Source organism: Helianthus annuus, chromosome 4 (assembly GCF_002127325.2).
Source record: "Helianthus annuus cultivar XRQ/B chromosome 4, HanXRQr2.0-SUNRISE, whole genome shotgun sequence".
NCBI lineage: Eukaryota > Viridiplantae > Streptophyta > Magnoliopsida > Asterales > Asteraceae > Helianthus > Helianthus annuus.
The window spans coordinates 148000242-148027022 of NC_035436.2; the positions used below are offsets into that span (position 1 = coordinate 148000242).

The window sequence follows — 26781 nt, forward strand, 5'->3', positions numbered from 1 at the left end:
AACATATTGGCAAGGCCGCCTACAAACTCGAGTTACCCGATGAATTGGGTAACGTGCATGACGCCATTGATGTCTCGAATCTGAGGCAGTGGTTGCCCGATGAAACGCTTGTGACACCCTTGTCAGAGTCTGAGGTTAATGACAAGTTACCGTCGTGGAGGAACCTACTGAAATCATGAACCAGGACGTCAAGATTCGTCCAGTTGTTCTGACGGTTGAGTCAACCTTTGTTATCATTGATGAATTTCGGGACGAAATTCCCTTTCAAGTTGGGGATGATGTGGTACCCGCGGAAAATCCACAGTCATCCTGAGTTAACATCTTGCCGTGTTGGATTACTTGTCAAATTTCTGGACGAAATTTCTTTCAAGTTGGGGATGATGTGACAACCCGAACTTTCAAGGTTGGTAACGTATAAGCTTGTGATCTTAACTCCTCGTCATTTCTCTTCTATGTGTTACATGTTCCGTGCTATTATATTCTGTTAAACGCTCGTAACTTTTATAAACGTGTTTAACGTGTAACGTATTTGAGCATGCTTGTTCGTGTAGTGAGTTTTCTTTTGGGTCAATGGTTTGGTTAGGGCCGCATATAAAGATAGGACACACACCTTAGTTCTCTAATTTATCCCGGACCCACATTTAAGTCCGGCCCACACCACTTGAGCCCACCATTCATGAATTTCGTATATCTTTAGATATGGGCACGTGATTCTGTTTTGTTTTGGAATAATCACAACAAACCCTAGTATTCTTTATCCTCTCCTTTGGAACCAACGGTGATCATCATCATCATCCGAAGCTTTACCTTCCACCACTCATCTCTAGGTTAGTGTCTCGGTGGTAATTTAATTTAGTTTTGGTCATGTTCTTATTTGATACATATATTATGTGTTGATTATGTAATTGTGATTGTGATAAATATTAGAATAACTACGATTTAAGGTTTTGCTAGAACCGGGATGATTATGATTGTATGGATGCTGATTACAAACTAGGACTCTATGCGATGATTTGTGTGATCCTATTTGGATGTTTCTTGTTGATAAATAATTGATAATTCTTTGTCATGTTGAATCACTAGATTTATGTTAAGCATTGGTTATGACTTGATTTGACAAACTGTTGATTATGTGTTTATGGGTAAAAACATGTGGAATGAAAATATGATCATGCATTGGAAATCTAAGAGGGATAATGATCGAGATTATCACTTTGTTATTCGAATTGATTGGGTTATGAGCCATGATGGAACTGTCAGAGTATGTTGGGATTGTGGCATAGGAATAAGTGATAGATTAATCAGATAAGGATGGGTGTGTATTGATAATTGTTGGTAATTAATAATCAATGAAAAGGAAACTGTTATGGGTATTAATTGTGCACCAGATTGATTGGGTGGTGGGTGCCGGTTACGGAAATTGTGGGGAAGGATTAACTGGGCCAGTCACACACTACTGGGCCTCGGTGGGCCGCACAAACATAAGCAGTCACCTGGTTGGTGGCTGGTTACACTTGGGCTCGCACGACCGGGTCTTAAGCGGGTTAGATATAATATGTGACAATCGAATTTGCTGATTTGGGCCTTGTCTAGCAGGCTATGTAATATAGTTAAATTGTGGGTTGCAAACATCTAACATTGGGTTAAACTTGACATTATTTGGGCTACTACCCAAATGGGCCACACAATGTAAAGAAAACGAAGAGTATGGGCTGCAAATCTACTCACACATACAAGCTGAATTGTACAAATATAATTAGGCCGCACACTTATCTAAGCTTTATGTTTCTTGAACACACACTATGAATAAATTGCCATGTTATATGCTTAGTAGAAGATTATTATGCGTTGTTTGGATTATAATTGCTTAATGTGTGTAAGATAATGTGATTTATGTATATGACCAATCAGTTTGTGAAGGAATCATGTGTATCGAGATTATGACATGCTATGTTGAGATATGATTAATTCAGTATATGTGTGCTAAATGCCTAAGGTGTGAAATGGCTAACTGTTATAACAGGCATAAGGGTGTGTATATTTCATGGATGTAACTTGTGTAATGTGTGACAAATACGTGGTTCGATGTGATTACGAAACTGATTGTTTTGGTAACCACGGTAGGGTTTGGTTGACCAACTTGGAACGGGTAACATAACAAACCGAGCAACCTAAGGTGAGTTCATGTCTCTTGAGCATGCGTCCTGGTGGTTGGGATAGTCAGTGGGTATCCTGGGGAGGGATAAATCTTTTGGGTAAATCTGGGATATTGGATAATAATCTCACCCTATCATTCTTAAGTCCCATCTTTTGTGTTACCGGAGAGGTAACGGGTATTAGTTGGTAGCGCTACTTAGGTTTGGTACCCTCACCCCGTATCGGAGAGGACGGGTGTGAACTAATGACCTAGTGATGCCCAGTGTTTTGATAGGAGCACTAGGGAACGAGCAAAACTTACATCAGGAGCCGTCTTGTTCAGTATAGAGATATTATCAATATTACTTTTGGATTTGTTAACAAACTGGATTAAACACTTGGTAACCAACGCTTTCAAAAAACTATGAACTTACCAGCGTTATCTGATACACGTGTGTGCATGCTCGCAAGTCGTTAGATGTCTTGGATTTGGAACTTGCTGTCTGGAGTAGCTGGAGTGGTCATTGGTCAAACTGGATGGATACATGTGATGGGATTATTGATATTATACATTGGTTTTGAAACAGTTTAACTTTGGTTTACTATTTGCTTCCGCTGAACATGTTGGTTTTTGTTTAAACTTATTATTGATACTTTTTGTTAATAAGTGACAATTTTATTTAGAAACTTGTATGGGTTCAATGTAATTAGTGGCTCGTTGTTGGTACGTCACACGCCTAACAGGGACATTCCCTAGGTGGTATTTTGGGGGTGTGACAATAAATGATAAAAGTTGATATAAAGAACAAATCAATTATGTGATTCCAGTTAATGAGTTGTCTATTTTCACCTAATTCGTTAAGTTGTTATTGAAATCATTAAGTTACTATTAAAATCGATGAAGTGATAAATGACCCATTGAGTTGCGAAATGATTCATAAAGGGTGCATAAACTAATAAGTTAAAGATGTGGTAAATGATTCATGATATCGATCATGAAGTGTATGTGTGTACCATGTGAGGATGAAATTGAATTGGATATGTACAACACGATTAAATATGCACATAGAATCGGCATACTAATATAAGGCATGATTATAGAAAATATATTATTATGTTTGAATCTAATGAACAAGTTGTTGCTAAAATTGATATGAAGTATCAACAAAACAATCAATCAAAAGTTTATGATAGCACATGTAACACCCGGTCTTTTATTTCAACGTTTAACGTAAATTTTACGTAAAACAATCATGTATTTAAGATTACATAAACATTTGGAAATACGGGTTTATTAAAACTTTTAATAAATCATAAGTTATTCTACATAACGTGATCGAATTCGTTGTTTAAAAATTACAACGTAGCAAAATGCGGAAGCGTGTATCATTATCGTGTTCGGTTCTTCGCTGAGCTTGATCGTCTTCCGGCATCCAAGGTGTACCTATATTTCATAAATATGAAATGCTTTAGTCATACGGGGTTTAAATCATGTCCGAACGATGTCCGGGAAACAATTGATTTTCAAATGAAAAACAAAATATATAAAAAATATCTCCACCGTAAATTACGGTGGGACCGTAATTTACGGTGGCACCTGGGTTCAAGCTTTTCTACCGTAAAACAGTAGACCTTCTCCCTAAACAAATCATCTCCACCGTAAATTACGGTGGGACCGTAATTTACGGTGGACACTGGGTTCAGCCTTTCCATTTTGCCGTAATTTGACACGAAATCTTTCGTATCTTTCAAACCGCTTATCCGTTTGACCTACCGTTTCTTCCTACATGTTTGTAATTTAATTCTCCATTATATGGAGTTAAGATCTGACATCCGGATTAAATAAAATTGAGACTTTTAAGCCTTCGGCTTATTATCTTTTCAACAATTTTTGACCCGACTATGTGATTATCAAACAAACATGTTTGTTTGACCTCCATTCATCATGAACCCTTAATTTCTAATATTGTCAATCATATTAAGTACTGAACACGGGTTTCTACACAATTATTTACCCGTTTTCGTTTAAAATCTTATTTTGACCCGTTAAGGGTATTTACGACCATTTTAGCACGAACGGTGCTCATTTCTCATGTACCTCATAGTTCCACCAATTTGTTATTAGCAAGTCTTCCACCACAACTATGAATGTGGTGGATTTAACGAAATGGACTATTTATTCCGAGTTTAATCCTATGGATGTGTTATTTTGCGGCAACACACAATTTAAGCATTTAACTCTTGAAAGTTTATGTCTACAACTTTCATGCGCGTCTAAAGGTTACAAGATCGTAAGATAAGTTCCTAAACAACCTTTATAAGTTGTTTGCTCAATTTACCCTTCAAGGGCATTTTAGTCGACATTAGCCCCTCATCTACTACGAGGGGCTTTCACTACATATTTGACCAAGTTTGTATGTTAACTATAATCGTATGCATACGTACCTGGCTAGGGTCAACATATAGACCCAATTTATACCTTGCTTTTATCATCACACATAGTGTGGGCGAAATTAACTGAATCGCTAATCGCTCCTGTTAACACAAGACTTGACAATCGCATTAGTCGATATTGTCAAATAGTGTTATCACCACCATTTGACCCGTTCGGCCTATATGCCCAACGTTGCCTATTAAATCAAAAACGTGGTTTTTGACTTCTAATTCATACATCCATCCCATCCCGGATTTCATTATCGAATCCCCTTTTTGCCATAAACCTTGGTTTTTATCATCTTTATATGTTCCGGCTCGTATCAATCACGCCGGAAATCCATATTTTCAATACTAGCATTATTGCATCTATAACGTATAGAATGAACAAGTAATCTACACATTTATGTAAGTTTCACTTACCTTGCATCCGAGCTACGCTTTTCTTCCATGCTTGACTTGTTTGACCCGCTTTCACTCCAAGCTTCCACCTAGCTTGTCAAGCGTCAAACTATCATCATAATTCGTAAGACGGTTATATTAGTCATCATTAATTATGACTATGCCATCTTACATATTTTCTATCAAAATCACCATTTGATCTTATTAATGGTCGGTTTGACTATTTAAAAGTCAAATCACCAATTAACACATATGATTGCACTATCAATTTCACAAGACTCAATTAGGCACATTATCAATACTTAGTTCTCATTTAGGCATTTTAACAAACACCTCATGTGCATGACTTTTACATATTTACTAACTAGTTCCTAACTAGTCATCTTCACCAAGATTTACATCAACACATTCAAACCTCTAAGTCTAGTGTTCATGAACTACATCAAGAACTTATATCATCATCTCAATATTCATCAATCTTACATTCTAACATGAGTGTTCATCATATTAACATAAAACCCACTTATCACAATATAGGGTAATTACCAATTCCCTAGTTCTAACAACAATTCATCAAATTTTCTACTAGGGTTTGTTTCTACACCAAGATATAATCACAATAACACTCATAGATTCAAGATTCATTCCAGAATTTCGATTATGATTGTTCATCATAATCTCAAGGTATCACCAAATCATATATTTCAACATACCTTGTATTCCCCATGATTAGGTGATCACGAATTTGTGTTCATGCAGTGATTTGGCTCTTGATTTGGGCTTCAATTTGATCAAGTTGTGGAAGTTAGGGTTTGAGCTCCCTGAGCTTTCTCCTGGTCGACCTCACACACGCACACACTAGGTGTGGTGTGTTTTTATTTTTTTTTGTTTTTAGTAAATAAACCCTTATTTCCAATTATCCAACTTTGGTCCTTCATGTTTCGTTAGTTATTAAGTTGATTATAACCTACTTATTTACAATCCATATTCCCTTTTATTAACCGGGTCAAGCATTCCTAGTTAGCTTAGCGGGTTCGGGAATATTTATGACTAAGTTTAATTTAGGTCCCGTTAACTCGGGCCTTCTAAGCTTTTATTTCCTAAAAGCTTTTATTGACTTTTTGTTTAATATTAGGATTAATTATTTAAATCCTAATATTTACCGGTTAAATTTTACCACTGACGGTACTTTACCCGTCTTTTAGTATTAACGGAGTTTGATTACCAAACCCGTTTTCGTGGTGTTACAAGTCTACCCCCCTTAGAGAGGTTTCGTCCTCGAAACCTGTTCTTACATAATTCATTGAGTTTAAACTCAATGTATTTGAGCCGAGAGGTCTTTTAAACATTACCTATACTTCTTAACCAATCGTTAGTATTACCCGAAAAGTACGGTAACATCTTTTAGTTACTAATTGTCTTTATATCTCATACGACATAGTGTAACTTCGAAATAACGTAATTCCGTTATTTCTACTAGTTTAGTTAACTTAGCGATTTCCATCGCTTTCATATACTATCGAATTCTATATGAATCCGTTACTTTGAACCGTTTAAAGGTCTTTAGTGAAATCTTTCACTTTTAGCAACAATTTTCTTTTTGTTTTCAAATTCATTTATTCGGTTTAGTTATACCGAATCTACCACTTACAAGCAACCAGATTACTTAAATGACCTTTACCGCTCGCTTGGTTATAGTGTGATTCCACTTCACATTGCATTTCTTGACCGTGATCGTGTCACGCATGTTTAATTTATATCAACCTTTCATCTTCAAAAAGATCATTTTTCGAATATATCGTCTTGCGCCTATCAGCGTCAAGACTTGAACCCTTTATGATTGCTATTCAAATTCCTGTCAGAATTTATATTTATAAAAATATTATTTCTTACTAAATCTGAATTTTAGTCTAACGTTTTTCTCTTAACTATGTCAATTACTCATGTCAAGGGAACTGACAACCCCTAATTTATTGTTTTTCATTCTCGTTTTACGCGAGGGATCGTAACAAGTTCCCTCACCTTACGCTATTGACCCGTAGGTTCTTTCACCTAACCTCGTAGGCTATTTTCTTAAGCTTTCGTCTCTTTAAGACGAGGCCCTTATGATCCCTTTGCTTTAGTTCATGACCCGTCGGTCATTTTGGCCCCTCATTTTTCCTTAATTGACTCGTTTGACTCATTTTAGGTGAATTTTCATCACCTATGAATGTCAGACTTCGTTCTTTATTTGACCCGTCCAACTTTGAAATGGTTGAACGCAATTACCAAAATTTATATTTGCGAAGATTCTTATCCTCTTTTAGTCATGACTCATATTCCGAGTCTTTTGACTTTCTATTTCGCGTTCCTGTTTCTCAGTCTACGCATGTGTTTAAATCCTTACCCACCAACTAGGTGTTTTACCGAAGTCGTTATTATTGCAACCCTTACGGTATGTATTATGACTTCGTTTTACTTTTATATTCCTACTTCGTTCTCAAATTTGGTGTTTTACAAAATCGGCCTGTTAAGAGTCTTATTTGTATTCTTCGGGTTCGAGTGTAAGTACACTACCTCCTAATGCATATCTTGATCATTTTACATGTTTATATTCTTCGGGTTCGAGTGTAAGTATCACTCCCTCCCAATATTTGTCTAAATCGTTTTATATGCTTGATGTTTTCTGGGTTCGAGTGTAAGTACACTCCCTCCCAATAGCTTGATGTTTTCTGGGTTCGAGTGTAAGTACACTCCCTCCCAATAGCTTGATGTTTTCTAGGTTCGAGTGTAAGTACACTCCCTCCCAATAGCTTGATGTTTTCTGGGTTCGAGTGTAAGTACACTCCCTCCCAATACTTGTCTAAATCATTTTACATGCTTGTTTGTCCCTTCACTCGGGCTCATTATCCTAATGTAATACGCTCCCGTCACTTGGTTGTGCGTTTACATTATTATCAAATATTTTGTTTATCTGATTCATTTGGGCACTTTTTAATTAGTCCCATTCACCCTGCCCTTACTACATCGGATGTAAACGTGTCCGCCATAAGAAGTTCATGGTAACATATGCCGCTACTTACTTGGCCAGAGTAAGCGTTTAACACATGACACGCATGACCTTTTTACAGTTTTCACATCACGCCCTATGTAAGTAATACCTCTATCTGTTTTTCTTGGAAACAATATCCCGGATAGGTTTTCTATTCAGGTCTTTCCAAGTTTTAAATTTTACATATGCAACTTTTAAGTTCCTACTTATTGTTGCATATTACTATTTATGCTATTATTTAAAATGTGCACCTGGTACTGTTTTCCCCGACGGGCGTTCTTTGCCATTAACTTTGTTCGCGGTCATTACGCGATTTAGTCCTCGGTGAGTATGCTCCTCTTGTCATACTTCGGACCGTTCCATCATCATATCCACAATTCGTTTGACTCTCGTCGTCTTCAAACGCTAGTGTCCTTCAATTAAAACATTCACAAAAGTTAGTAACGTCAACCTCAATAATCGCCCGTATTATAATACAAGGCTTTTTCTACTATACGCGTCAACGCGCGTATTTTCGTCAACTATTTCAATCATTTTAATTGGGGTAACGCGTATCACACGATAGCCCTATGTGTTGTTTACAACACTTTAGCATACTAACTATTCACGTACTTGTACTTACCGGATTTGCGATCAAGCCTCGAACCGAACACTATTCTTTGTCAAGAGCATAAGGTTTAAGTCCAAGCATGGTTCCTCCCCACCATACTCGAATCTCTTAAACCAAGGCTCTGATACCAACTTGTAACACCCGGTCTTTTATTTCAAGGTTTAACGTAAATTTTACGTAAAACAATCATGTATTTAAGATTACATAAACATTTGGAAATACGGGTTTATTAAAACTTTTAATAAATCATAAGTTATTCTACATAACGTGATCGAATTCGTTGTTTAAAAATTACAACGTAGCAAAATGCGGAAGCGTGTATCATTATCGTGTTCGGTTCTTCGCTGAGCTTGATCGTCTTCCGGCATCCAAGGTGTACCTACATTTCATAACATGAAATGCTTTAGTCATACGGGGTTTAAATCATGTCCGAACGATGTCCGGGAAACAATTGATTTTCAAATGAAAAACAAAATATATAAAAAATATCTCCACCGTAAATTACGGTGGGACCGTAATTTACGGTGGCACCTGGGTTCAAGCTTTTCTACCGTAAAACAGTAGACCTTCTCCCTAAACAAATCATCTCCACCGTAAATTACGGTGGGACCGTAATTTACGGTGGACACTGGGTTCAGCCTTTCCATTTTGCCGTAATTTGACACGAAATCTTTCGTATCTTTCAAACCGCTTATCCGTTTGACCTACCGTTTCTTCCTACATGTTTGTAATTTAATTCTCCATTATATGGAGTTAAGATCTGACATCCGGATTAAATAAAATTGAGACTTTTAAGCCTTCGGCTTATTATCTTTTCAACAATTTTCGACCCGACTATGTGATTATCAAACAAACATGTTTGTTTGACCTCCATTCATCATGAACCCTTAATTTCTAATATTGTCAATCATATTAAGTACTGAACATGGGTTTCTACACAATTATTTACCCGTTTTCGTTTAAAATCTTATTTTGACCCGTTAAGGGTATTTACGACCATTTTAGCACGAACGGTGCTCATTTCTCATGTACCTCATTGTTCCACCAATTTGTTATTAGCTAGTCTTCCACCACAACTATGAATGTGGTGGATTTAACGAAATGGACTATTTATTCCGAGTTTAATCCTATGGATGTGTTATTTTGCGGCAACACACAATTTAAGCATTTAACTCTTGAAAGTTTATGTCTACAACTTTCATGCGCGTCTAAAGGTTACAAGATCGTAAGATAAGTTCCTAAACAACCTTTATAAGTTGTTTGCTCAATTTACCCTTCAAGGGCATTTTAGTCGACATTAGCCCCTCATCTACTACGAGGGGCTTTCACTACATATTTGACCAAGTTTGTATGTTAACTATAATCGTATGCATACGTACCTGGCTAGGGTCAACATATAGACCCAATTTATACCTTGCTTTTATCATCACACATAGTGTGGGCGAAATTAACTGAATCGCTAATCGCTCCTGTTAACACAAGACTTGACAATCGCATTAGTTGATATTGTCAAATAGTGTTATCACCACCATTTGACCCGTTCGGCCTATATGCCCAACGTTTCCTATTAAATCAAAAACGTGGTTTTTGACTTCTAATTCATACATCCATCCCGTCCCGGATTTCATTATCGAATCCCCTTTTTGCCATAAACCATGGTTTTTATCATCTTTATATGTTCCGGCTCGTATCAATCACGCCGGAAATCCATATTTTCAATACTAGCATTATTGCATCTATAACGTATAGAATGAACAAGTAATCTACACATTTATGTAAGTTTCACTTACCTTGCATCCGAGCTACGCTTTTCTTCCATGCTTGACTTGTTTGACCCGCTTTCACTCCAAGCTTCCACCTAGCTTGTCAAGCGTCAAACTATCATCATAATTCGTAAGACGGTTATATTAGTTATCATTAATTATGACTATGCCATCTTACATATTTTCTATCAAAATCACCATTTGATCTTATTAATGGTCGGTTTGACTATTTAAAAGTCAAATCACCAATTAACACATATGATTGCACTATCAAGTTCACAAGACTCAATTAGGCACATTATCAATACTTAGTTCTCATTTAGGCATTTTAACAAACACCTCATATGCATGACTTTTACATATTTACTAACTAGTTCCTAACTAGTCATCTTCACCAAGATTTACATCAACACATTCAAACCTCTAAGTCTAGTGTTCATGAACTACATCAAGAACTTATATCATCATCTCAATATTCATCAATCTTACATTCTAACATGAGTGTTCATCATATTAACATAAAACCCACTTATCACAATATAGGGTAATTACCAATTCCCTAGTTCTAACAACAATTCATCAAATTTTCTACTAGGGTTTGTTTCTACACCAAGATATAATCACAATAACACTCATAGATTCAAGATTCATTCCAGAATTTTGATTATGATTGTTCATCATAATCTCAAGGTATCACCAAATCATATATTTCAACATACCTTGTATTCCCCATGATTAGGTGATCACGAATTTGTGTTCATGCAGTGATTTGGCTCTTGATTTGGGCTTCAATTTGATCAAGTTGTGGAAGTTAGGGTTTGAGCTCCCTGAGCTTTCTCCTGGTCGACCTCACACACGCACACACTAGGTGTGGTGTGTTTTTATTTTTTTTTGTTTTTAGTAAATAAACCCTTATTTCCAATTATCCAACTTTGGTCCTTCATGTTTCGTTAGTTATTAAGTTGATTATAACCTACTTATTTACAATCCATATTCCCTTTTATTAACCGGGTCAAGCATTCCTAGTTAGCTTAGCGGGTTCGGGAATATTTATGAATAAGTTTAATTTAGGTCCCGTTAACTCGGGCCTTCTAAGCTTTTATTTCCTAAAAGCTTTTATTGACTTTTTGTTTAATATTAGGATTAATTATTTAAATCCTAATATTTACCGGTTAAATTTTACCACTGACGGTACTTTACCCGTCTTTTAGTATTAACGAAGTTTGATTACCAAACCCGTTTTCGGGGTGTTACAGCACAAAAAAGTTATGATGCAAGATTGAAGTAAATACAACTCCAATTGATGCAAGAACATAGTAACATAAGATTTTTTAGTGTTACTAATAAATTAACACATTCGTCGTATGTTTCATATGAAGGTTGCTCGGAAAACAGACATTGGTGAATCTTAAGATTGAGCTTTTGAAGGTATTAAAATAAAAATCCCAAAATAATTCGATAGCTTGGTGAATGCTTTTAAATGAATATGATTGCAGAATGATGCTCATATGAATTATATGTTGTGGATTTTAAGTTTAAGGTAAGTAACTTATAACTCTAACACTATCTTTTTAAGTATTACATTAAATTTTAAGAAATATAATTAGCCATGTAGTTGTCTTGCAAATGTTATAATGTAAGTTAATTGTTACAACAATAGATGAAGTCCCTAAATTTTAAGAAATATGATTAGCCATGCAGTTATCTTGCAAAGGTTATAATGTAAGTTAATTATTAAGAAATATGTAAGCCTTTAAAAGAGTTCATGAAGATCCCAAGATTAATATTTTGATTTAACATAAATGTTACATAACCACTGGTGAATAATGGGAAGTATAAGTAATCATCATATTGCATGTGATTATTAGAATCACAAAACGACCAGGTATGAACTGTGACTTAAGTTGATGAACAGACAACATACACTACATTGAATTTTCGCAATAGCGGCGACAACACTCCCAAATGTCGCGTCTAAAGATTTTAGCGGTGACTTATCACCGCTAATGAGTCGCCGCTAGTGTAGCATCGCTAATACCTGCACCATCTTCTACAAGCCCTAGTAGGAAATTTCGGGGTTCCCTCAAGAAGTCAGGGAAATTTTTATCAAAATCTTTCCATGAAGATGCATCAACAGGATGGCGCATTGTACCATCTTCTAATCATCTGGTACTGTGCAATATCATATCTTTTTCCTTGTGCCTTGAAGAATACAAACATCGTAGTCTTGGGGTTAAAGGAAAGTATCATAATTTCTTGTAAAGTACCTTCTTACCATGTGTGTCTGGATTGACCCACCGACTCTCATTACAAACAGGACAATTCTGCAATGATTGGTGCTCTGCCCAGAAAAGAGCATAGTCATTTTTTGCACACGTGTATCGACTCATACCTCAAACCAATCTTCTTTAATATCTTTTTAGCTACATAATGGTAGGGGGACCTTGTTGCCTTCTGGATGTGAAGATTGCAAAAACTCGAGAAGCTCATCAAATAAACTGTTAGTCCATTTGTTCTTAGTACAACCAAGATATAATTTTGATTGGAATTCCTTTAGCAGTTCTTCAAAATCATCATGGACTCCCGTTGATGGTTCTTCGTCGAGGTTGGTATCCTCTTCCATACGCTCATCCATAACGTCTTCAATAACACTAACCATATCGTTTGTTGTGCAACCTCATCTACATCTATAGGCACATGAATTAAACTTTCACCATGTTGTGTCCACTCTATGTACGTCCTGCAGATGCCATATGCATTCATATGACTTTTCATTTGTATGAAGGGTATTACGAGAGTATTCTGACATGAATCACACGTAGATCTAACATAGCCTCTGCAGTCGATATGTTCTTTACACCTCTTGATAAAAGACTTAACTCCTTCCTGGTACTCATTTGATCTACGGTTTGGATTGACAAGTCAACTTTTATCGACAGGCATGATCATGAAACTGAAACATAACTTACGGTTTAAGGCATCCACTTTTTGAGAAGGTTATTGACAACTAAAGGGTACGCTGCTAAACCCACTTTTTCAATACTTTATCTCACATCTGAATGTGTATTACATGATTATTTGTTTACGAAAAATTCGGCAGCATTTCCCCTAATCTCCCAAGGGTGTGTGTGTGTGTATATATATATATATATATATATATATATATAAAAGAGGAAATGACAATCGAATCTTTCATAAAAAAACAATCCTGTAATACACATCCATGTCCTAAATGAGATAAAGTTTTCAAAAACAATCCCAAAACGGGGACCACCCGAAATTAATTTCTAAATTAATTTCGGGCGGGTAATTCTAAGCTCGTTATGTTAATTTTAAATGATAATTTCCACTTAGGGTTGGTGTTTCTAAGCTTGTGATCTTGGTTTTAAAATGTGCGCATCAAGAATGCATAATGCGCGCATCACATGATGCAATGATGAGAATATATTATATTTTTGTGTTTAAAAGGTTCACGCATCGGATTTTGGGATCGAATGCATCGGATCGCTACACGCATTTTAAAACCTAGCTTGTGATGATTTTCATAAACATACAAATTACATTAACATATATAAAACCAAAAGTTTACATACTAACCTCGATACGTTCCAATAAGGCGTTCTTTTCCTTTCGATGGTTGACTTCCTATAAAGTCAATTTGGTGTAACTAATATATGGTTAGCAGCCGGTAAAAAATGTTATTATAACTTTAACCTTCGATCCAAAAGTTCAAATCCCCTTATGACAAAGGTTTGAGCAAGTGACATGCTTTAATAAAACACCAACCCTTAAATTACCTTATGATCGAACGACTAGGGATTGATTAATAAAACTCCAAGTTTACAACCCATGAAAAGCTAACAGCAGCCAACACCAGCACAACCAACCCCATTTTTTGATGTTTATGGACATTTATTATAATCTGATGTATTTGGATGGTTTTTTTGAGATATTTGTATTGCTATTTATTAGAAAACAACTTGTTTTAGGCATTTTTAAAAATTCTAGGAAGTTTTTAAGACTTTCTGGATTGTGGACAACTAATTTTTTTTTATTTTTTGCAAACTTTTGACATCTTGTTGTTTCCTTGTTTCTACACAGCTTTCATATGTTTTTTCACAGCTTGTTTGGGACAACTTGTGATTAACAACTTATTTGGGACATCCTAACCCAAGCCATATTAACGAGTTTTTTCCCAAGACTTTCAAAACACCTATTTTGGTAAATAATTATACCAACTACACCAATTTAGAAAAAAAACTCACATGTTAACAGCCCAACTTGTAAAGGTAATAAGAACCCAACTTAAAACATTCTAACTCAAGAAATTCGACATTTTCTAATTCAAGAAACTTGACAACAATAGCACAATAACCTTCCCTATCTTATTTGACCTTCTAATTTTGACAACCAGAGACAAATTTGTAAAGATTACCTTGTGGTGCGCGGGGCTGAGGACGCCAGGCAGAGGAGGTGGTGCGTGGGGCTGAGGGCGCTGTGCAGAGGAGGTGGTGCACAGGGTAGGGCTGTGGCGTCGTGCAAGGGTAACTAATTTTACTCAAATTTCGTCAACACCTAGATTTATAGATTCATTAGTAATCATGTAAGCGATATTTGTATATAATGATTTTATATACATTAGTAATCACATAAATTATAGACCTGGCAAACAGGTTGGGTCGGCTCATGGGTCAAAATGGGTTCGGAATTTTATACTAGGTTAGTTAAAATGTTTTTGAGTTTTGTTGGTGCATATTTCGTACGTCTGCCACTGTGCGAATAGTTAGATAGAGCGTGTGTTGAATATTGTATAGAATAGAGAAAGTTGGACAGGTTTTGTAAATGTCAAAGATCAATCCGATCGGATGGCAATCCGATCGGATGGACACATAGGTTGTTGTCTATAAATAGGGGCATGGGGTTCCCATTTGGACAAGCTTTTTGGTTCCCAGAGGGGACATGCTGTCCAACTGGTCTCGTGGTGCTGTAAACGTTGAATAATCAATAGAGACCAGATTATAAGTGACTGATCGGTGTCGTATTCTGACTCCTTTCTTAGTCGTAATAAACGCACCGAACACGTCGGATCTGGACCGAAGCTCCGTCAAACTCGCCGAATCCTGGAGTCAGCAAGTTTCAAGAAAAGAAACAAAGTGTCTGTCTTTAACAATTAAACGACAAGGACAATCTATGTGAGAAATCAAGAAAAGGCAACGAAAATGCCACAGACGAGGTTGGCTGATCTTTATTTCCAAGATTTAAAAAGTGCCCCTATATTTTATTTCGCTTTAGGCAATCCGACCCTGTCTTAACCACCATATTTTTTATCACTTCCTCAGTCATATATATAATATATACATACATTCAACCACTAATGCAACTTGAGTATACTATAACCTAGCCAATTTTCAGTAGTCTTTTTATATTTTTCTGAACATCAAAACCCAGCCAAATCTATTGTGTCGCTTCATGTTCCTTTTCCACAAAGTCAAACACACATTCCTATTTCCCACATAGAAAACACACATTCCTATTTCTACTTCCAACATAGAAATCACATATGCACATAAAAATTACAGATGCACATGACTGAATCGACCCTTTTCATACGCGGTTCGTAAGCTGCTCCCCTATGGGCCTACATCTTTATTTGTCTTCCTATTTCATATCAAAGTATTCTAGGGTTTCGTTGTTAGTTAAAAACGACACAGATCTACTCAAATTATCAACATAACCACTGGAATTACAAAAAATTCGGAATGTACGTACCGCATCGGGAGTGGAGTTGAAGATTGAGGCGGATGGAGATGGTGGTGCTCTGACAGAGTCAACGTGGTGCGGCGGTGCTCCGGCAGAGTTAAGGTGTTGCGGTGGAGCTCCGGAAGAGCCAACGAGTTGCGGTGGCGGCGTGGTGTTTTTGGTCTGAGAGAGAACCATTGTTGTGTGCAAAGATGTGGAGGGAAAATGTGCACTTAAAGTTAAGGAGAGACCTTTTCTCCTTCTTTATTCAGGGATAAACCCTATCCATCATATTATTTTCAGAAGGAACGACCCAGATCACTTTAAACACCCGTGTTCCAGATTGAGACCGTTAGCGGCGACATTTCCTAAGTCGCTGCTAAAAGTGTCACTGCAATTACTTATATTTCTTGTAGTGATAGTAATAATCATGGTCAGGATTTGTTAATAAGAAAATTACTAAATTAAATCCTAATGCATCACAAAGCTATTATAAAACTGAAGTTGAACACGGTCAGATAGGATGTTCCCATTTTAATAGAAGATCAAGATGTTTGCATTAGGTAGAAGACGGTATTCTACGCCACCAATCTTCGATATATTCTCTTGGATAGGTTGGCTTGGAAAATCAAATCAAAATTAATAAGTGCAAGGTGGAATTTGGGGCATACTAGTGTAAACTGAACATTTGAATAGCTGTAATTGTATTGTCAAGTAAGGGATGACGACGTACTATGCACCTTGAAATGCCTTACATGGAAAGGGTGGTTCTATGGGGCGAGATAATTCTTTTTCCCCATATTGATACATGTAGAATTAGTGTAAAATAATGTGATAAGCGTTGATTTTAGATTCATTGAATTGTTGGAGAATTAGTGAATGAATTTTTAGTTAATTTATAATTGAGTGAAATTATAATTACTAATTGAACTCTTCATATGGTGAAACTCTGGAGTAGAGTTTTATTGATGACATTTAATGAGTTTTATTAGAGTTTAAGTCTATAATTATTGAGACTCTTAACTCTTCATATGGTGAAACTCTTGAGTAGAGTTTTATTGATGACATTTGATGAGTTTAAAGTTCAAGTATTTAATTATTAAGACTCTTAACTCTTCAAAAACTCTTGGATACTTAGAAGACTATGTGCCTCTTATGAAAAAGACACTAGAGAAATACAAGAGATATGATACAAGTAAAATACATGTATACGTGAAGAGTTCTTGAAAAGAAAAAAATATTTGAAGATCCATGTGTTGGGTATTTAGAGAGATAAGTTTTCTCTGCTCGATTCTATCACCTTCGTATCCATATTTTCCCTCAAGTTCTAACACTATAATTTTATCTGACTTAACCTCGGGCGTGTGGCCTTCTCCGGCAGTACAGACTGCTTTGGCTGTTGTACCCTGGGAGACAGACGCGTCGTCTTTGGTAGAGGCGCGAATTCTGTTTTAAGGGAAGCGTGTTGAACACGTGCCTCGGCCACAACCGTCAACATTTGTTTGTTCTGTTTGTAGGAAATTAATGTACAAGAAGACGTGGTTCAAGACCTTGTTGAAGCATACACAAAGGACTGAAAACACAACAGACTATACAAGAAGACACGGTTAAAGCTCTTGTTGAAGACCATAGTTTGAATCAGTTTAAATACATAGGTTGTATTATACGTTATATTCGTAAGGATTTGTACACGGTACATCTACTATAATTTCCCAAATATTTAAAGAGAGTATCTATACTATTTTTATTTATATATTTTTTATTAAAATGGTGACCAATGTCCTACAAACTTAAAACATATTTTGTGAGATTGTTGCTACAATCTTAAAACCTTATTTAAAAGGAATTTTGGGTTCACGAAAAGATTTATAATAAAAAAATATTTTTTAGAGATTATGATCTTATAAATATTTTTTTGGGAAATATGTATATAGTACAACTTGTTGTGTTTGGATTTATTGAGATTGAGATACAATCTTAAATCCTATATGATGGTACAAAACAAATAGTTTTGGTTCAACTGTTTGGTTCTTGAAAGGATTTTGGAATCGTTAAACTTTCTAACCTTCTTGAAAGGATTTTGGAATCGTTAAACTTTCTAACCTTTGTGTTAGATCTGGCTTAGTATAAACCATACGTTTTTTGTAAACGTTAAATTCTCTTACGCGTACGTTAGATCGGCTTTATTTTTATAAATAATACGTTTTTTTGTAAATGTTTCATGTTCTAACATGCTTGTTAGAAATGATCATATTATTTATATAATATGGTTTAAGAATGAGTGTTAAAAATAAGTTTATTTTATATAAACTAATAAGCCTTATGGGGAAGGTTCATTTAAGAAGAAATTTAACGTGAGAAGAAAAAGAAGAAAGGGCATAATGGTAAAACACTAAATAGTTTATAACTCCTCTAATTAGTTATGTTATCTCTCATTAAAAAAGCAAAAAACATTTTATCCTACACATTTCAAAATCCGTCCTACATATATCTTACACTTACCGAAATTTACCCTACGCATATCTAAATTTATCATACACATTTAAGAATTTATCCTACACATACTAAAATTTATCCTACACATACTAAAATTTATCCTACACGTGTCGAAAATTGTCCTTCACCATAGATTATTTTATCTTTAAAGAGTATATTTAAAAAAGAGTTACAAGTTTAATTAGTTAGCTAATTAATTACAATTAGAAATTTACCTATATGCCCTTATTAATTACATTAAATACACATATTAAATGAAGTAAAATGGAGCATTTCTATTGGTTTAAAACTTATTCTTTTTATTCTTTCAAACATTTTATAAAAGCAAACACTTAAACTGGATTCATGACAAGTTTTCATTAAACATTTTCTTAAACCTAAGTCATGAATCCTATTTTCACAAAACCTATGTACTCGCCGGCATTTTTATGCTGATGTATTTTCACATGTGTTTCAGGTACTACAGTTAATGATATTTGATGATGATATTGATGCATGCTCACATAGGATTGGACGAGGCCTTAGTAACATTAAAAGATGCAAGACTAGTTAACTATGTTATATTTTCTTTGTTGTTAAGACGTTGTAATACATTTAATTCAATAAAACGAAATTTATTTAATCCATGGTTGTGAAACAATGATTCTGTTACAACACTCCCCGACGTTTCCGCCATGTTTTGTTGTTTTACGTGGTCGGGGTGTGACAGAAAAGTTGGTATCAGAGCCAATGGTTATAGGGAATTAGGTTATTAGTAATGCTTTAACCTAGACTATAACCTTCCTAGGACCCTAACGCGAGTTTACTTGCGTTTAGTCATAAAACAATACCATTGCCTATCTTTAGGCAACAACCACAATAAGAACGCAAAATTCGAATCTGCTTTGAAGACTAATCATCTGTTCTAGGATGATTTATTATAAGGTTTCGAACCTTTAGAGTTTTCAAAATCTCGTCAGAGTTTGGGTCTAAATGATGTGAACACGTGCAAACTGGAAGGGTGGGTGCCTGTACCCTGGGTTTTCTGTCTAAGGCTAGAGTGTTCGTACAAATCCGCAGTATCGGACCAGTCACTCTTACCTGGGAACTCTTGGGGTGAGTGTCCACTTATAGGCGAGCATGTCTTCGCGATACTTCATGAGGACCTATTTACTTTGATTCAGCCTTTGTGTGTTGTTTGTTTGCTTCGTGGTTCAAACAAATGACCATCACCCATGCTTTTGGTCGGTATTCGTAACATCCTATTCTTACCCAATGCCATTTCACTTGTTTCCTCTCTTGTTTCCCCTTTTTTAGAATGCCTCCACGACGCGAAAATCAGATACCTATTGAAGAACTGGCGGCTGTCATTACGCAGCAAATGACTGCTGCAATCCCGAACATCGTTGCTCAATGTAACCAAGCTCTCAACAACAACAATGCCCCCTGCAACTTCAAGACGTTCAACTCAGCTAAGCCATCAAAGTTTTCTGGGTCTCAAGGAGCGACTGCACTTCTGCAATGGTTCGAGAGTTTAGAGAGCACCTTCAGACATGTTCAATGTCCAAACGAGCGAAAGGTAGACTTCGCTTCTAGTGTCTTTGAGAAGCAAGCTTTGACATGGTGGAATGGTGTGATAAGAGATAGGGGTGCCGATGTGGCACTGGCTCAAACGTGGGAAGAGCTTCGAGCTCTGATGATGAAGGAATTCTGTCCTCGTCACGAGATCAGGGCCTTGGAAAGAGAATTTGACGATCTTAAGCAAGATAGCGGTGAGCATCGTACCTACAGGGATCGTTATGAGGAATTAAGTCTGTTATGCCCAAGCATGGTCACGCCTTTGGATAAGGCAATCGAAAAGTATATTGATGGCCTCCCTGACTTAGTACAAGACATTGTGACTGGTAGTAATCCCACTACAGTTAGACAGGCCATTGAGCTATCCGCTACCTTGACTGAATCTCAGATCAGGAAAGGTAAACTTTCTCGAAAATGTGACAAGAAACCGATCGAGGAATCGAAACCCAAGGAGGAACAGACTGGATCCCCTAAGAAGTCAAAGAAGCAAAGGCTTCTCAGAACTTTGCCGTGGTCACTCGCAATGATCAAGCTGTCCCCAACCAACCAGCTCAACCCCCTGCTAGAAAGCCCTACAATGGAACTGCACCCTTTTGCAACCAATGTAGCCTCCATCATCATGCCAATGTAAAGTGCCGCAAATGCCAAACTTGTGGACTCATAGGCCATACAACAAGAGTTTGCCCAGCTGCAGCTGCACCAAATCAAGCTGGCAACAATCCTGCTCAAGGTCACTTTCCACCAGGTTCTTGCATTAACTGTGGCGAGATGGGCCATTTCTGAAGAAATTGCCCAAAGCTTGCTAATGCGAATCCAGCGCAAGGATGAGCATCTGACCGATTGGAAGACAACATTGTTTAGAAATAATCAAGCTTTATGTATTATTTTCTTTTGTTATCAAAGATCTATGAAACAGTTGTAATTGTTGTTTATAAATAAATCTTTTATTTACATTGCAATATGTTCATGTGATTGCATGTGTAAACAATATATCCCCTACCATACTGACAATCAAGGGACCGTATTCCTTGAAGAACATACTACCCCCAAATTTCTTCCATTTTATGATCTCTTGCGTTTTCCACGAAAATCATAAGTACCCATTTCCTCCATGGAAAATGAAGTACAAGGCGCAAGTTACAACTCTGGACGAATACCCAATCCTTGATGGGATACCTAAGGGTATTTCCGTAAGTCCTTAATTGTTGTATACCTTAATTCGAATATGGTGAGTTCTTGTAATCCAAAAATCGAATTTTTGGAAGATCATCCTATCTTTTCAGATAGATGTTTGAGGACGTTGAAGTCCATCGATTGGGTTCCTGGTATGCCTTGAATACCCATGTTCAAATCGACGGCAAGTTAATAGCAATCAATAACAAGAAAATAACAATTAATAACCAGGAAAACAATGATGTGATTATGTGCTTATGTATGTTTTTGTGTGATCCAAATTTTTGTTATCCAAATCCTCGTAGAATCTTCCATATCTTCATATAAGGAAATGCATAGTAGGATACCTAAAGGTACTACCTTAAATCCTTGATGGGCTTCTACGTAATAGTTAAGACCCACGGATTATACAGTACTATTCCATAATTAGACCCCCTTGAGTGGCCTAGTTAAACAGATTGATCCATAAATCTGGCTAGGAATATCACGTGATGATATAGCTGAAAAGACTCCTTGGCAGTCTAATTAAAGAGATCATTTATCGATCTAATTAAAAGGACCCTATGGTAGTCTAGTCACCATCATCACAAATATGATTTTCTTTCCCTAAACATTACAAAACAAACTATGCGGCCTATGCAAGGAATTACGTAATTATGGATGCATACATAATTATGGAATTTAGTGCACAGAAATCACAACAAGTTTTGTCATGCGTCTAGAGCTAACCCTTTTCATTTCCATTTCCGAGGAAGCAACCGTTGAAAATGACTCCGTCAGTTCATTTTCGTTTCTGAAGATTGTCTGTTGAGGAAATGAATATCCGTTTGTTTATCCTTTTCATTTCCGTTTCTGAGGAAGCAACCGTTGAAAATGACTGTGTCAGTTCATTTTCGTTTCTGAAGATTGTCCGTTGAGGAAATGAATATCCGTTTGTCTATCCTTTTCATTTCCGTTTCTGAGGAAGCAACCGTTGAAAATGACTCCGTCTGTTCATTTTCGTTTCTGAAGATTGTCCGTTGAGGAAATGAATATCCGTTTGTCTACCCTTTTCATTTCCGTCTCTGAGGAAGCACCCGCTGAAAATGACTCCGTCTGTTCACTTTCGTTTCTGAAGATTGTCCGCTGAGGAAATGAATCTCCGTTTGTTTATTTCTTCATTTCCGCTTCTGAAGAATACTCGTTGAGGAAAATGACCCTGTCCGTTCATTTTCGTTTCTAAAGAATGTCTGTTAAGGAAATGACAGGATTATGCCTTGCATATCTCTGATGATTACTACCAGTTTATGGTCAATGCGAAGTTCGTTTGAACTTCATAACGTGAGCATAATCACGATGGTTATAGTCCCTAATGACTATACCTACTGATTACCACGTTATCTAGGCTCAGTGACGAGTCGTAGTTTCGGCCAAAATGCGTTTTCTCGCGTATTTTGTAACCAAACTACTCTAGGGTATTAAAACCATTTGTTTTAATACCAAACCTGTTTTCAATCTTAACTAAACATGTTCTAGCATGTTTAGCTCGTCATTTTTAGAATTGTGCTTTTCTAGGGTCGTAAAGGTAAGCGATCTAATCAATCGCTTATACTTTCGAACCCGACCCATTTGGTCGATCATTAGGATCCGACCAAACATTTTAGGTGACCGTAGTTGTATAAGGAATAACCTTCCGAGGTTGTACCTTATGGTCACTTCGTTTAGTTAGTTGTATGATAGGTAGTTTATATGCCTTAGGAAAATTACCAAAATACCCTTTTTATACATAAATTCATTTTAAGCATATGTAACATAATTTTTGATATCTAAACTGATTAGAGAACAATATTAGACTTGTTAAGGCATATAATACTTGTCATAGGGCTAGTTAGGCGGTCCGAACGCGTTTTACGCGAACGACGCATTAAAGTAGTGTAAGCTACCTAAACGGGTCATAAAGGGTCGTAAGCACTTAGGTTAGGTTTCACTTTAGTATGTAGGCTTTGTTAGACCATATCATATGAGTTCCAATACTCATTTGGTTTACGAAACCTCATACTATTCGATCTCCTGATTTAGGTCCGGTTATTTATGTAGTTATCTATATAGGGTGCCGTTTGATTTCCGTGATTCCTCTAGCTTGGCTTTGTTGTTGTTCAAGACTCCTAAGCACCCTCAAGTGAGTACATAGTCCCCTCTTTTACTGTTTTTCAAATGTTTTGGGGTGAAACACATGTGCCTACTTGTTACTTTCACGCTTTTCATGTTTTCATATCATAAACTTGCTATTTTCTTTAGTACACTATTAGTACATGATTTCATTATGTTTTATGCTATGTATGTTCTTTCAGTGCATATTTAGCACATAAATTTACATAACATTTCTGCTATGTATGTTTACTTAACATCCTAGCACATTGTTTTACATGACTTTTCTGCTTTGTATGTTAACTTAGCATACTTAGTACATTGTTTTACATTACCTTTTGCTCCACATGCTCATCCAGCATATGGACACATTGAATTACATTTTGAACCATTGTATTATTTGACTATATGAACCGTTTGTAACCAATGAAATTATGTGAACCTTTTGTATCTGTTGAACCGGGTGAACCGTTTGTATCTGTTGATTTACATGAACCACTTGTAACTATTTGAACCGTTGGGTTAGGGAAGTGATAAGGTAACGAGGCGTGTGTAATATGATACAAGCATGGTGGATACGCCGCTGGTACTTCCTATATATAAGTGCTTGTATTATATTACATGTCGTAGCGTTATTTGAATCATTCAATTTGGACTATTGCAATTTACACAGATAACATATTTTTCACAAGACTTTGTTTTTTTTAAAACAAATTTGTTTTATACAACTTATTTTTACCTGGTTATTCATTTAACCATACATTATTCTTTTATATATACATATCAACTGATTTATTATCGCTTTTCAAACATTTTATAAAAGCAAACACTTAAACTGGATTCATGACAAGTTTTCATTAAACATTTTCTTAAACCTAAGTCATGAATCCTATTTTCACAAAACCTATGTACTCGCCGGCATTTTTATGCTGATGTATTTTCACATGTGTTTCAGGTACTACAGTTAATGATATTTGATGATGATATTGATGCATGCTCACATAGGATTGGACGAGGCCTTAGTAACATTAAAAGATGCAAGACTAGTTAACGATGTTATATTTTCTTTGTTGTTAAGACGTTGTAATACATTTAATTCAATAAAACGAAATTTATTTAATCCATGGTTGTGAAACAATGATTGGTTAAACTAGCTCGCGCAGGGTATGTATGGTTGAAGGCTCCTGTTCAGAATGCTAAGTGTTGAAAGTGTTGTTTTATCTTGTTGGGATCTCGCGCGCGGTCAATGCATGATGACGCTACCCGCACGAGGTTGGTTATATGCAAATTGATGAATAAAGAGTATGGTCCTGCGCGCGACCTTGATGAAGGTCTGCGCGGCTTTCTTGGACCATACCCCTTCAAGTCACCCCAGTCCATTGTTGCACCATGCCCAAGGCAAGTGGTTGGAGCTCTGGACTTAGAAAAAGTGCCAAAAATGCTTGCTTTGTGTTGGGTAGGCGCGCGCGTGTAAATGTTTGAGATTTGCTACGGCGCGACTACTATGCTTGGCTGTTGGTGATTCTTCGCTTCTGATTGTAGGCGTGCAGGTTCGTTGTATAATATTAACATGCGCGACCTGAGTAACTTCTGCATGAAGTTTGTAGTAATTTCGGGCGGGAAAATCCTCGAATTTTGAAATCTGACAGGTTGGTAAGAAACGTCATCGATGGCGACGTTTGAGTTGACCGCTGACACTCCCGTCATCAAGTTGTCTCTGACGGTTTGGTTCTGTCAGGAGAGTGAGGTCCACGCGCGCGTGGTAACCGTCGCTCCGGGATTTGCGATTGACGTGGCAGTCGCTTATTAGGTACGCGCGCGGTGAACCCGACACGTCTACTCATCGCATTATATGCGATGAGTATAAATAACCGTGGAGATGAGAGAGGAGATCACTTTCTCTTCTACTGTTGCTACTTTCTCTCTTATCTCTTCTTCAAATCTTCAAACTCAATAGCAGGTCTTCAAAATTCTTAGCAGATCTTCAAGCTTTTCATTATTTTCGAAGTTTCGTTGAATATCAATGGCTGAAGAGCATCATCAAGAAAATCCTGGTGAAGAAGGTCCCGTTCCTATTCTTAAATGGGACTTGGGGTTGTTCGAGCAGATTTCACGGAGTTTCCGGTTTCCACTGGAATGGGATGCAAGATACCCCGGTTAGAATCAGACGGCCGCCGATGCACCGCCGGGGTATATCACGTTGTTTGAAGATTTCTTCTTATAGGGTAACTTCTGGTTGCCGGCGACGGAGTTCTTGGCCCACATACTTCAGTTCTATGGGTTCCATGTTTCGCAAATGAGTCCACCTGGAATGGTTAGAGTTCGACACTTCGAATTTCTCTGTCGATCCTATGATATTGAGCCGACCGTGGAAAGGTTTAGAGCCTTCTATCAACTGATCAGAAACATGGGCTTCTACTCATTTGCCAGTCGAGGGGCTGCGAAGAAGATACTCCTGAACCCTCCTAAGAGTTTTCATGACTGGAAACAGAAGTTCTTCTTCATTCGCGAGGAGGTGATACCGGTTGCCATGATCTTCCGCCCATGGTCCGAACGGATCGAGAAGGAGGAATTGGCAATTCCCAAGAAGGGAGATTGGTATCTGAAGCTTACTGCCACTCCAAACCGAGTGTTTGGTGAAAATGTTCTGGTCGCGGCGCAAATGAGTGACCAGTGGCCACATGATAGCGAAGAGGTGCCGGTTTTGAGGTTTGAGGATAAAGGTTAGTTGCTTCCTTAATTTTTTGCTTACTTTCGCTGCGTTTAACTGTTGAATTTTGAATGTAGAGGCATAACTTTACCAAGCTGCCTTCCCCACCTTTGGTGGATCTATGGGCGTGCGCCCGTTGAGGTCAGGGGAGCAGTATTGGTATGATAGGATCAAGCCGCACTTCATGTACCCAGTTCCTGGGGCTTTCGCCGACCTGCCTACTACAACCGAAGGTGCACATATACCTAATCCTCGTCCCTTGCGCGCTTTGACTTCTGTTGGGAAAGAGATTGTCTATCTTTCCAGCGAGGAGTCTGTGGGGTCTTCCAATGGAGAGCTAAGTTCTTGGTCTAACATCTTTGCAGGTGTGTTACGCAACCTGGGTATCGACCCCGAAGAGAAGAAGAAGAAGACAAAAAAGAAGAAGGTTATCACCATTGATGCTGATGTGACCAGCAAGAAGGGTGGCAGCAGTCGAACAGGGCCCGGTGCTGCTGATAAAGGTACTCTACGATTTCGCCAGAGTAACTTGGAAGATTATGTGATTATCAGTGACTCACTTGAAGGTTTGTCGCACGTAGGCGAGAAGAAGATAGGAGCTGCT

At 37.1% G+C, this 26781-nt stretch overlaps 2 long non-coding RNA genes across 2 annotated transcripts; both read right to left on the minus strand.

The window, feature by feature from the left end:
• Positions 1–3379: 3379 nt before the first annotated feature.
• LOC110934674 lies at positions 3380–5049 on the minus strand. Its single transcript, XR_002588542.2, has 2 exons — positions 4993–5049; positions 3380–3580 (listed from the first exon to the last, which is right to left on the minus strand). It is a non-coding gene; the product is annotated as an uncharacterized LOC110934674 (long non-coding RNA).
• A 3734-nt stretch (positions 5050–8783) lies between these two features.
• LOC110934673 lies at positions 8784–10459 on the minus strand. Its single transcript, XR_002588540.2, has 2 exons — positions 10403–10459; positions 8784–8991 (listed from the first exon to the last, which is right to left on the minus strand). It is a non-coding gene; the product is annotated as an uncharacterized LOC110934673 (long non-coding RNA).
• Between the last annotated feature and the right edge of the window lie 16322 nt (positions 10460–26781).